At 39.3% G+C, this 12355-nt stretch overlaps 1 protein-coding gene across 2 annotated transcripts in view; it reads left to right on the plus strand.

Annotated features, from left to right (window-relative positions):
• The first annotated feature begins 2618 nt into the window (after positions 1-2618).
• The window catches only part of IL27RA (interleukin 27 receptor subunit alpha), a 258748-nt gene continuing 249011 nt past the window's right edge, over positions 2619-12355 (plus strand). Inside the window, exon 1 of one of the 2 annotated variants that reach the window (XM_053718171.1) lies at positions 2619-2820. The gene's annotated coding sequence lies outside the window, so the exon portion shown is untranslated. The remainder of the gene's footprint in view (positions 2821-12355) is intronic. The other variant, XM_053718173.1, reaches the window with a different exon arrangement.

Raw genomic sequence — 12355 nt, forward strand, 5'->3', positions numbered from 1 at the left:
CTGCAGACCCGTTCACACTTTTCAACAAAGGATAAACAAGAAAATGAAGACAATTTGATCATATAAGTAAAATGAAAAGTTGTTTAAAAATTACATCCTCTATCTGAATCCTGAAAGAAAAATGTTGGGTTTAATGTCCCTTTAACATTATAACAGTGATAACTTTTACTAAAAACATTTGCCAATACATGTATATTGCAAATATGTTTCTATTAGATGTAATTATTTTAAATTTTGACCGGAATGTCCCTTTCAAGAGAAATCCCCTTCCCCCTTCTTTACAATATTTGTCCTTTGTTATTTAATTAGTGATGACCTTTTGACAGCTTATGGGAATGTGTCAGCTAGACTTTAAACCGATAATTTCCCTTCAGTACACACTGAACAGTGCCCTGTGTGTAGTGAGATCAGGACATACAAGGAAGGAGGGATCAGCACGCAGAACTAAAGGGGGGCAAAGCGAGTAGAGTAGGAGCAGCTGGATTGGCATTTAAAGCACTTCTACTGTCAGACTTCCGTGTAGCTCACTGGCGTATACAGAGCCCAGGAATGCGGCTACAAGCCTCTGTATATAGGTTCATCTGTCTTAAAGGGACACATGACCCACATTTTTTTCTTTTATGATTCATATAGAACATGCAATTTTAAGCAACTTTACTACTTAATTAATTTACTCCTACATTTTTCATTGTTATTTTGCTATCTTTATTTGAAAAAGCAGGAATTTAGGAGTTTAGGAGCCGGCCCATTTTTGGTTTAGCACCTGGGTAGCGCTTGCTGATTGGTGGCTACATTTAGCCACCAATCAGCAAGTGCTACCCAGGTGCTAAACCAAAAATGGGCCTTTACATTCCTGCTTTTTTCAAATAAAGATACCAAGAGAACAAATAAAAAAATGATAATAGGAGTAAATTCGAAAGTTGCTTAAAACGTCATGGTCTATCCAAAAAAAAATTGGGTTTTGTGTCCCTTTAAAGGCCGGAATTAGCAGCAGTGCCTGTAACCATTTATATGTCTCTCAAACTGTATCCATTTCTATAAAAATTTGCATTAAGTACAAGTCTGCTTCATCTGATTACCAGCTCCATTCACCTGCAAAAGAATAAAGTGTATGTGTGAAACGATTCTGTGTCCCGTAGCTGCTGATTGCTGTGCTGTGGGAAGTCAGGGGACAATCTTATTCCTGCAGCCTGCATAAATACCGCTATTAGCATGTACACAAGGCGCGAACAAAATGTCTGTGGTTGAAAAATACTGGCCAGGTGGCAACTCTATCTGTAACTTAGCTTTTTAAAATGCTGCAAATTGCATAAACCAGCTATTTGATTTGCAGGTTAAAGAACTTTTTGGCCTCCTAGGGAGCTTGGTAAAATCACTATTTTACTTTAAAGGGACATTAAACACTAAATACATGCTAGATAGAATGATGCATTCAAAGAAAAGATTAGTCCATGACTAACATGTAGATGTATTTTTAAAGTTTCATTAGTTGTTTAAAAAGTGACAAAATAAGTGTAAAGTTTTAGTGTCTATAAAACACTGGGAGCTGCCATGTTGTAACTTGTGTTACCTTCTCTGCTGTGGCCAATTAGGGTCAGTTATAAATAGGTCACAAAAGTGTGCAGCCAATGGTTGTGCTGGATTTAACAGTGTTCTGCACTTCCATTTCTAACAGGAACTGAACCGCTCACAATTTCAGAATGGAATTACAGGCAAAGAGGACAAAATAAATAATGAAAGTATATTGCAGAGTTGTTTTACTATATACAATTTATCATTTTATATTACCATCTCAAAGTGTTTAATGTCCCTTTAAAAGCAAGAGGTTTCCTTAAAAGGGACATGAAACCCATTCTTTTCTGTCTTTCATGATTCAGACAGAGCATTCAATTTTGAGAAAAAGTTTCCAATTTACTTCTATTATCAAATTTGCTTTGTTATCATGTTATTCTTTGTTGGAGAGATATCTAGATAGGTACACATGCCATATAGTGCAGCAGAAACGTGCACGCTCCTGATCTTACCTTACCTGCTTTTCAACAAAGGATATTGAGAAAAGAAGACAATTTAATAATAATAGTATATTGGAAAGTTGTTTAAAATTGCATGCTCTATCTGAATCACAACATTTTTTTGAGGGGTTTTTATGTCCCTTTAAAACTATTGACAGATATGTTCTAACACAAATGAGGCATTTTTCCACCTCGAAGATATTGGTTGTAAGCCTGTCTGCAGGGGCAGATATTCGCTTTTGCTTTATCATTTCTTTAAATTGTTGCTTTTTTTGCTGTAAAGACGTGTATGTCCCTTTAAAGGTGTTTAAAGGGGTTGTAGACAAGGAGAGGAAAAGTGGACAGCAGGAAGTAATAAGGATTAACAAAAAAAGAAAGCAGATGTAGAAAAAGGGATGAGAGTGCAGATAGAATGAGACTCACACAGATAACAGAGAGCACAGAGAAAATAAACAGCTGATAAATGAGATAAAGAAACAGCTGAGAATAAGGGAGAGTGTCATCAAGAGACAGCTCTGTAAAAGAGCACTCAAAGCTTGCAGGGGGAGAGAGAGAGAGGAAAAGAGAGAGAAGAAGGAAATAAACAGGCAGAAAAAAAAAAGCAGAGCAAAGAAAGAAGAGATGTGAATATCGACCACAGTAAAATGGGTGGAGTTGAGTGGGCTGCACAAATTGTGTGGACGGAAAAAGAAGGAGGAAGTGATGCACGTGAAGAGGTGCTCAGAGACACTGGTGCTGAAAAACAACGAGGCAGTGCTCAGCTAAGGCTTCACAAGATGCTTAAAAGTACTTTCGTGAAATCATAAAGGTAAGTGTGTTGTAAGATATCAGGGCCACAAGTTTCCACCTGCTATAGAGCGCCCTCAAAGGGGTTAAACACACATTAGAAGGAAACTGCAGCTGATCCAATCAGAAGTGCTAGTTGCACACTCCAGTTCTGTAACTGTCACTGCTGACTGGATCAGCAGCAGATTCGTCTCAGGACCAACAGTGCTCTGCAGGTCCCAAGCTGTACATGACATTCTAATGCATTAAAGCATGCAATTTGTTGATTATAATGCCCCTTTAATATTTTGTCTTTCTTTCTATGCTATAGTGTTATATTGCATTGTCTATGTTCTTTTGATTGCTGTTTTGTAAAATAGTGTTAAAAAGTCTAAAACAAAAAGTGCAGAGAACCAGAGAGATAACAAAGCTGCAAAAATATATATTATTAAAGGGATATTGGAAATTGAAACAACTTTCCAATTTATTTCTGTTATCTAATTTGCTTTGTCCTCTAAGTATCATTTGTTGGAAACCATACTTAGGTAGTCACAGGAGCAGCAATGCACAACTGGGATAGGGTTCACAGACGTCCCCGATTTCCCGGGGACAGTCCCCGGATTGAGGAGACTGTCCCCAGACAAATGATGTCCCCGGGAAGACGGTCGTGAGGCAAGTAGGCGCACACCTAATGTGCGCACAGTCAGAAGTTACACAGTTCCTGCCCGCTGTAATGTAAAAGTGTTATCCGCACTATTTACAAAGTGCGAGAACCCTGAGAAGGTAGCACTTGGAATAGCGCAGATATATAGAAAAAAAGTTAAACCTTGATCTTTTGTGAGGGCGTTGGATCATCAGTGCGACAGAAGGCAGTTTTTTTTTTTCTTTTTTATCCTGCATGTTTTTTACTTTTATTTTTATTCCCTGCTGTAGGATGCCACCCTGCCCTTTTTTTTCTTCTTTACACTCAGTCCCCTCAGTATTATTCTACTGGGGAACTGATTCTGCACAGTGCATTTTTTGTCCTACTCTGTTTCCATCAGTTCCAGCTGTTTTTTTACTGCAGTACTCCTTATGTTGTCAGTCACCATTCTTTAGGAAGTGTATTCATCTTTAGCTTCATGCAGGTTTACCTAGAGAAGTTTGTGTAATACAGCCGTAGGGTTGCCACCTCGGTCATGTTTTCCTGGACACTTATGAGTTACACATGCTGCAGGGTGTGCAGGGAGGAACATGTATTGTGTTTCTGGACAGCACTATTCATGTTCCTCCCTGCAGCATGTGTAACTTAAAGGGACAGTACACTATAAAATTGTTTTTCCATAAATGTTTTTTAAATGACTTGTTATACCAACTGCAGAGTATAAAATATTTGAGAAATTGCATTTTCGGGTTTATTTGTGTATCTGAAGTAGCTGGCTTTGTGCCTTGAAACCACAGCCTATTACAATGGGTTGAGCTTCAGGTAATATCAGATCTCATTATGTTATCACTTTTATGTACACACACTTGCTTCCTTATGTTATATTTGTCTGGAACACTAAAGCTCAATACATAGAGAGAACAATGGAAAATTATCATTTTATTACTTAACTATCCTGCCCCCCACTGAGAATGTAATCTCTTCTGTGGGCTGTGTTTACTTAGGCTTGTCAATAGCGTATGCGCCAGTATCAAAACTTTCAGTATAGGTTGGGAAACCACAAGCTAAATCAGCTATTTCAAATGCTGAAATATGAGTAAAGGAGCTACTTGCAACCAATTTAATACACTCTAGCAGATAAAAAGGATCATTGGGAATAATTTAAAGGGGAGAAAGTTTTTGGGTGAACTGTCCCTTTAAGTGTTCTGTATTTTAAGGGACGGATGGCAACCCTAAAATACAGGATGCAGGACACATTCTACCTAGTCCTAGGCCCTATACACATTAACCCCTTAGACAGGGCCGGACTGGGACCAAAAATAGGCCTGGTCATTTTCAGGCAAAGCAGCCCCCCACTTACCCCGGAACCGTTTGTTATTTAACAGTATACCAAAAATAACAAGGGTAATGTGTTTGTTTAAAGGGACAATCTACTCCAGAATTTCTATTATAAAAATATAGATATTCCCTTTATTACCCATTCCCCAGTTTTGCTAAACTAATGCTGTTATATTAATACACTTCTGACCTCTGTGATTACCTCTGGGGGATAGACCAGCTCCAATTTGCAGCCCCCTCAACAAATTGTATAACTTATTTTTACAACTTCTTAAAAAATGTTTCAGTGTTGTGATTATATAGCTGGTCCTGCCTTGAACTTTCTTTCTTTTTTCTTTTTCCTTCCATCTCTCCTCTCTCTGCCTCCCCCTCTCTCTTCCTCTCTCAGAAAAAGAACCTCATTAATAATAAAAGGCTAAATTTATAAATACTTCTTAGTCAACAACGATCTATCAACCGCCCTTAGCGAAAAAAAATTCTTCTCTTTTCTCTATTTTTCTCCCTTTTCCTTCTCCTTACACCTTTTTCCTTTAGGGAATTACTCTTTCAAGAATCTAATTTAGGCTTTACACAAGTAGACTTTTACTCAAACACTAAGAATATAAACTTTAGAAACGAGCTGATTATTATGTCTCAATACACCAGTCCTAACTCTCTGATGGCTGCTTTATTACTTTTAATACTATTCTTACCCTGTTTCTTTTAACACAAAAAATGAGTTTCTGGATAAAGTACAAACAATTCACAAGAAGCTGATTCTACTTTAAAGCTGATTCTACTTTCAGCTTTGCAACTTACGGAATGAAATATTTATTCAAACACTAAGAATAGTAAACTTTTAGAAAAGAGCTAAAATATTGTGTCACAATGCAGCAGTCCTAATTCTCTAATGGCAGCCGTAATACTTTTAATACTATTCTTTCTTCTTTAGCACAATGGAGAGAAAAATAAGGGTTAATAGTCCTAAACAATCTTAGGTCTTTTTAGCAATGTTCAGCTTGTAAATATCACCTCCAGATATCAGGAACTTCAGGTAACCCAGTGAGTCTCTGAATAAAGTACAAGCAGTTCACGATAAGCTGATACTGCTTTATAACTTCTGTAGCTGAACAAAAGAAAGACACCGTGAAGCTTTAGACACTCCCAAATGCGAAACTGGTAGACTCTGCAACAACGGTCCCACAATTTGGTAATGATTAATGTAATTGTCACATAGTCAGCTATCAATATAGCAGTAACAGGTGTCACCTCAAAAGCAAACGTACAGTGTCAGGCACCCTCCTTTAGTGAGCCCACCGGCTCAAGCGTAAAATACTGGGAACAAGGACTTGGTATAATACTTGCAGTTTCTTTGGGGGTATAAGGATCCAAACCGGTTCCACAGTCCGAGTTTCCACTTTGAGAAATCTGAAAAAAGAGCGCGTGCCCACTTGAAGAGAACTGTTGCTCTCAGCCGATGATCCGTGTCTCGTCAAACAAGAAAAGTTCCTCCAGTAGCCGGCGAGCAAAAGGTTTACTCCAAGGGGATAGGGGGTGACACTCGGATCCCTCCGTGAGTCAGCAACCCCTCTCAACCACAAGCGAGCAACTTCTGCCGCCCGGCCTGGGGCTCGTCACTTACTTTCGACCGAGCCACTACTCCAGTATCGGATATCCTTCTTGCGGATCACCTGCCCCTGTGTGATACTTCTGTGATAGCTGCGGATTACACCGCACGTCTTTAGGCTTCCTACAGCTTGACGCCAGAAGGCGACTCTGTGCCCAAACAAGCCCAGGTGAATGTAGGCCTCGGGGCTGTAAGCGTGGGGAGATGGAGCGCGGGTACTCTGTTCCAGCAACCGCTCTGGAGGATCACTGTGACGTGAAAGCTCCTCCCCAAACAGGAAACCCGCCTTGAACTTTCTGTCTGACCAGCCCATATTAAATCTGAGTGGTAAAGGGGACAGTATAGCAGGTAAAGGGACCTATCTTGTGAAGTAATCATAAAAATATAGCTATCTACATCCATTACAGTATTTATTTTGTCCCATGTCCTGTTATTTTACTCTGAAAATTGATGTTTTTCCCAATTTCCAAAAAAGGTTAAATCCATACTCCAGAATCCAAACCTTGCTACAGTCTACACAGTGATTGCTTGATCAGTGTGCTAGCACATATACCCTAATTGGCTTTAGCAGATAAGATAAGCAGTACTTATCTACTTAAACCCCAAATTTGTATTTTATTATTCTGCTAGACCATACAATTTTAAATAACTTTCCAATTTACTTCTAATTAGCTTCATTCTCTTGATATCCTTTGCAGAAGGAGCAGCACAGCACTATTAGCTGAACACTTCTAATCAACAGCTATCTCCGTGTATTGGCGGATATGTGCATATATTTTTTAGGGTCCTTCTTTTACATATATTTTTTAACAAGGGATACCAAGAAAACAAAGTACATTTAAAAATTTAAGTGAATTTAAAAGTGTCTTAAAATTGTATGCTTTATCTGAATCATGCAAGTTTTAGTTTTGACTTTTCTATCCCTTTAAATTACTTATCAAAAGATATGTCCTTGGAGTGTAAAACATATTTTCCTTACAAAATGACTGCTTTTTAATCATTCAGATCTTTTGTAATGCAGTGCTTTATTTTGTATATGTAAATGTCTGTGGGTGAATAAATATGAGGGCGTTGTCCCTTTAATAGATACTATTTAAAGGGATAGGAAAGTCAAAATTAAACTTGCATGATTCAGATAGAGCATGTCATTTTAAGACACTTTTAAATTCACTTCTATTTTCAAATGTGCTTTGTTCTCTTAGTATCCCTTGTTAAAAAATGAATATGTACATATCATACACTAGTGGGAGCTGCTGCTAATTGGTGCCTGCACACATTTGTCTCTTGTGATTGGATAATAGATATTTTCTGCTTCCTGTCAGTATTTCAATGCTGTCCCTTCAGCAATGGATAACAAAAGAATGAAGACAATTTGATAATAGAATTAAATTGGAAAGTTGTTTAAAATTGTATGTTCTATCTGAATCATAAAAGAAAAATGTAGGGTTTTCCTATCCCTTTAAACCCTGGAACAAACTTAGATAAAGTTTATGATTTGTTTAATTGGTGAAATAAGAAACAGATAAAGGCACTTTTCTTGTTGCGTATACAGGCTGCTCCTACAGCGCAATCTGTCACATACATCACTGTAATGGAGCTTTCAGATGTGAAGAAACATATGTGCATTTTAGTTGTGTTTTTTTTTTTTTTAAACAGTGCTACAATAATACATTTAGTTTTAGTTTTTTGTAATATTAAATTATTGTACCTTCTATAACTCTTTAGTAGCAACCTGTTGTACTTAAACAAAAAACATATGTTGTTAGGTATGTATTAACTGCAGAGTAATTCCACAGAGTTCAGTAGTCACTCACTGTGATGATATTGGCTAAGCCATGGACCCTGGGCAACCTCCTTTGCAACCTCCAACCGAGTTGTACTTAAACAAAAACCATATGTTGTTAGGTATTTATTAACTGCAGAGTAATTTCACAGAGTTCAGTAGTCACTCACTGTGATGATATTGGCTAAGCCATGGGCCCTGGGCAACCTCCTGTGCTAAATGTAAGCCTAATATTTCTTTAAAGGGACACTCAATCAAAATTAAACTTTCATGATTCAGATGCATGCCATTTTTAAACAACTTTCCAATTTACTTCCAATAACAAAATGTGCACAGTCTTTTTATATTAAAACGTTTTGAGTCACCAGCTCCTACTGGGCATGTGCAAGAATAAGTATGTATGCATTTGTAAATGGCTGAGTGCTGTCACATGGTACGTGTATGCATTTGTGATTGGCTGATGGCTGTCACATGGTACAGGGGGAGTGGAAAAAGACATAACTTTTAAAATTGTCAGAAAAAAAAATCTACTACTCATGAAGTTCAGACTAAGTGCTATTGCATTGTCTTGTTATCTTGCATTTGTTGATTATGCAAATCTACTGTGTTGACTAGCTTAGTAAGTACAGTCTCTCAAGGAAGAGTACAGCCGTACAGATAGCTCAGGTTGCAGGTTCGATCCCCGGTGAGGTCCACTCAGCCTTACATCCTTCCGAGGTCGATAAAATGAGCAGCGCCTTGAGACCCTTGAGGGTGATTAGCTGCGCTTTACAAGTACCCAATACATACACAGCAGTGACGTGCACTCATAGGAGGCAGGTGAGGCACTGCCGCACCTGCCATTTGGGACAAATGAAAAAAAATAACATAATTTTATTAAAAAAAAAAAGTTAAATAAAGTTAAAAGTTTTTTTACATTTCTAGCTCTATAATATTGCACAATAGAGAGGCACTGGGTTCTGGTGTTTCTCTATTGCTCAATATTTTACATGTATGTTTATTACTAGCCGCTCTGCAGCACCACCCGGTGGTGATTTACAGCAGCAGCGCGGCTGAAAAAACTGTGAAAGAGGCACCTCTAATGAGGCCTCGTATTTTCCCTGGGAGACCGGCTCAGCCAATCAACACTGGTTGACTCCCTGGCCCTGCTGTATTGTGTCTACTGCGCATGCGCAACACGGAGCAGTCTGACGGCGCGGGAACAACAGTGAAAACAGTCAGTGCCACTGATTCCTAACTGTTTGGGACTAACTGTCAGCGAGTGGAGCCTGAGCTAATTGCAGCTGCCCCCTGGTCCTGCCTGCCCTGACTGGTCATCACTGAGGAGCCGTCGCCGAGTCACCAACACAGTCACACAAGTAAGTCAGAATGACAAGCCATCGTGTGTAACTGTGATGTGATGATTTGTGAGCACTGCAGTAAATATAATAAGGCAGAGAGTGAGACTGAGAGACAAGTAGTGGCCGCGGCCGCCCCCCCCCCCCCACCCCTCTGCTCTGATGTTAAGTGTCTGTGTGAGTCTCACACAGATACTTAACATCAGAGCAGAGGGGGACTGTGATGAGTGAGTGACCGGGCGTCAATTACATGTAATGAGACTCTGACATCATCTTCTCCTCGGCTAAAATGTATTTGAGACTCAAATGAGCAGCTGGCATCTTGTGATTTTGTTAACAGTAGGCAGTGGGCACTAAGGCAGTTAGGCAGAGTAGTGGCTGCCCGCCCCCTCTGATGTTAAATAAACTTTGTGCCTGATGGTCCCGGTCAGTGTTGCTGCCTACTACTGAGTGTCTGAGTCTGACATCTTCTCTGCTTACAAAATGTATTTTACAGAATGAGCAGCCATCTTGTGCACACTGCACAATGCACATAATATATTTAATATATTATGTGCATTGTGCAGTGTGCACAAGATGGCTGCTCATTCTGTAAAATAAATTTTGTAAGCAGAGAAGATGTCAGACTCAGACACTCAGTAGTAGGCAGCAACACTGACCGGGATTATAAGACATAGAATAGTGGCCTAGTGGCCTCCCCCTCTCTGATGTTAAATTTTGAGTCTGACCCGGTCAGTGTTGCTGCCTACTACTGAGTGTCTGAGTCTGACATCTTATCTGCTTACACAATTTATTTTACAGAATGAGCAGCCATCTTGTGCACACTGCACAATGAATGCACATAATATATTATAAGGCAGAGAATAGTGGCCTCCCCCTCTCTGATGTTAAATTTTGTGTCTGACCTGGTCAGTGTTGCTGCCTACTACTGAGTGTCTGAGTCTGACATCATATCTGCTTACAAAATTTATTTTACAGAATGAGCAGCCATCTTGTGCACACTGCACAATGCACATAATATATTATAAGGCAGAGAATAGTGGCCCCCACCTCTCTGATGTTAAATTTTGTGTCTGACCTGGTCAGTGTTGTAACTTGCTACTGACATCTTCTCTGCTTAATAAATAAATTTTACAAGTAACAACACTGACCAGGTCAGACACAAAGTTTTACATCAGAGGGGGCGGCCACTACTCTGCCTGCCCTATAATATATTTACTGTGCACAAAATCACAAGATGGCTGCTCATTCTGTAAAATTAATTTAGTAAGCAGAGAAGATTTCAATAGCAACATTGAATTTGCAAGCAAAGAAAGTAAATAATAAAAGTGAATGTTTTGGCAGTTTACTGTTAGGAATTTAGGGTTAATATGTGATTAGCAGCTAAATATCTTTAGGATGAAATTTGAATAGAGCTCCCCCTGTGGCAATCATTGTGTAAATTTGCCAAATCAAGTCACATTTCTTATTAACCCGTAGTACAGTGGTCTCTTTCTGTTCTGGAAAAAGGGGGCAAAATAAATAAAGTATATTGCAAATTTTTTTTTTTTTTGCATGTGTATGCGTGTGGTGTAAATAATTGTAATTGCCCTTATGCAACCTACTAATTTAATCGTCAATTTAAGCTACCACAATGGTTCATATATTGGCTTCTTCTCGGGCCTATCATAGCCAGTGCCTCACTTGCCTCTGACCTCACCGCACGTCACTGATACACAGCAGGAAGGTGCTAGGCAGGGAGGGTGCTCTGGCTCACGGCTTACTCATATTCAATTTGATATTGAGATTACCACCGTGGACCGGGCTGCAACATACCCCGGTGTTGTCCTTCCTTGAGTGACTGTCACTGTCCTTACTACGCTTTACTTGCTAGCACGGAGGCTATTTAATTAAATATTTATTAGGCTTACGTAATGATAATCATTTAGCACAGCAGGTTGCCCAGGGTCCATGGCCCAGTCGATGTCATCACAGTGACTACTGAAGCATGTGGAATTAGTCTGCAGTTAATAAATAACTGGCAACATATGGTTTTCCACATTTTTCTTTACCCCAGCACCAGATGCACCCACCTGAGCACACAGATTTTTTCAGCGTTCACACCACATGCTTTGAAAGAGATTTGCTTTTAGCACCCGTGCCACCTGTGATCACGTGCTTGCCTCACATGATTGACTAAGCGGAAGACCGAATAGGATTTTTTTTCTTTTAAAAAACGAAACAGTGAGTACAGCCAATACAGCTGAAACATGTTAGATGTTTCCTGTCTGAAGTTACTTATACAGATGTTACATACATGATGCCTTGCTGTTTTTAAATATGATTGAATAAAGAGATTTTTTAATACCTTCGCTTCTTGTTACTGCAACGCACCACCGCATCACTTTCACTGTGTGCTTGGCCCACTACAACTTAAGACAGAGCCACAGTGACAGCAGTTGGTGTCGTGAGTGCATTAATTGTTGGTGGGAAGGGCCAGCGGCCCATCAGTCATTTGCCCGGTATGCCCTATGGTCAGTCCGGTAGATGCTAGTGACACACAGACATCAGTATCAATATAATACAGTAGTTGTTCTCTAGGTATCACTAGGTTCTAAAGGGTTTAACAGTTTGTGCTCTCAGTAAACAACAAGCATCTAATGAGTTAAATAGTTTCTGCTCTCTGTACCTCACTAGGTTCTAAGGGCTTAAACAATTACTGCTCTATGCCTGCCACTAGCATCTAAGGAGTTAAAAGGCTTCTGCTCAGTATGATTCACGAGCATCTAAGGGGTTAAAAGGTTATGTTTCTAGACTTCTCTGAGACAGGAAAACAGCTACTAAATGCTGCTTTTTTATATGTTTTAATGTGTATGTGGTTTTGTGTGTGTA

Source organism: Bombina bombina, chromosome 6 (assembly GCF_027579735.1).
Source record: "Bombina bombina isolate aBomBom1 chromosome 6, aBomBom1.pri, whole genome shotgun sequence".
Classification (NCBI taxonomy): domain Eukaryota; kingdom Metazoa; phylum Chordata; class Amphibia; order Anura; family Bombinatoridae; genus Bombina; species Bombina bombina.